This window comes from Oncorhynchus mykiss, chromosome 20 (genome assembly GCF_057628025.1).
Source record: "Oncorhynchus mykiss isolate SJ-2025 chromosome 20, ASM5762802v1, whole genome shotgun sequence".
Classification (NCBI taxonomy): Eukaryota; Metazoa; Chordata; class Actinopteri; order Salmoniformes; family Salmonidae; genus Oncorhynchus; species Oncorhynchus mykiss.
Genome location: NC_143041.1, coordinates 3,803,538 through 3,804,741, shown reverse-complemented (window position 1 = coordinate 3,804,741; position 1,204 = coordinate 3,803,538). Strand labels below are relative to the sequence as shown.

The window sequence follows — 1,204 nt, the reverse complement described above, 5'->3', positions numbered from 1 at the left end:
AAATGTATGATAGAAAGTAAGTTTATTTACATTGTTTTGTCATACCATTGAAAAAGCAGTTGAGTACCATGGGAACAAGTGGAGGTGGAAAACTATCTTTTGACAATAGGAGAGGAGTACTGATTTCTTATTATGACTTCGTTTCTGCAAGAAAATGGGTGCTCAAATCCTCCATCTCTCCAATCTCTACAGGAGAAAAGGTGACATTGACATTACTGATTATTTATGAAAAAATTCAACAGAGAAGTTACCCAATTTAAAACACACATTCAAGCCATAGACACTCTTTGAATGTACAACACCCAATTATTCAACAAGGAGAGAGTTCACCTTTCAGACGTAAGTAAGTAATGAAGTCCAGAAAAGCTTGAACGTAGGCGTCATCGATGACAGACTCTAGAACATGCAATTTCAATGTAAAAAATCACAACAGTAACATCAAATAGTTGCCCATGTTTGTCGATGTGGTAATATTGTAGGCTGTAGGTTTACAAACACTTGGAAACGTGGGAGACTCACTGTATTCACTGTTTTGGAATGGTTTCACATCATCTTCCCAAACACTCCTTTTGCCCAGTAGGGGTCTATGTCTCACAGTCAGTGTTCGTTGTGCATCTGAGTAAGGAGAAGGACAGACATGGTCTGACCGGTTCAAACTGGTTTTCCTCTGCCCCGTTTCAATGGACCTGTTTGAACCTTCTCCTAGAAATATCCTGCACAACCATTAGCTCAACAGGAGAAGGGTTAGCCATCCCTTTATGCATATATTGTTTCTTTATTCAGTCACAAGATAACAAGACAAAAGGACATACACACATCCTCTTCAACATACACGGACATACATCACTCACATAGCCTATCAACATATTAATTGATCTACCATTATCCCACCCCACTATTGTTGGCCATCACTGATCTACAGCACAGTTTTCGTTTTAAGCATTAGCATAGGTGAGTAAAAGGTTTCACCTGTGCTAATGCTTAATATGAAAACGATGCTGTTGGTCAGTGTATTATGTTCTAAGATGTACTTGGAGTACAGATGAGGGTAACTCACATGGCCCAAGGAGGTATCCTGCACTATTCAGTGTCCAACCTCTCTTTTCTGAACCCTAATAAAAAAATGAATTAACACAATGATGGAATGTCCACAACATTCTGAATGTTGATTGGAGTTCAAATCTTTAAATTAATGAAATATCTA

At 38.3% G+C, this 1,204-nt stretch overlaps 1 non-coding gene across 1 annotated transcript; it reads right to left on the bottom strand.

The window, feature by feature from the left end:
* Window positions 1-615, bottom strand: gall (galanin-like). The gene is made up of 3 exons (XR_016489273.1): window positions 520-615; window positions 331-396; window positions 1-186 (listed from the first exon to the last, which is right to left on the bottom strand). It is a non-coding gene; the product is annotated as a galanin-like (transcript).
* Between the last annotated feature and the right edge of the window lie 589 nt (window positions 616-1,204).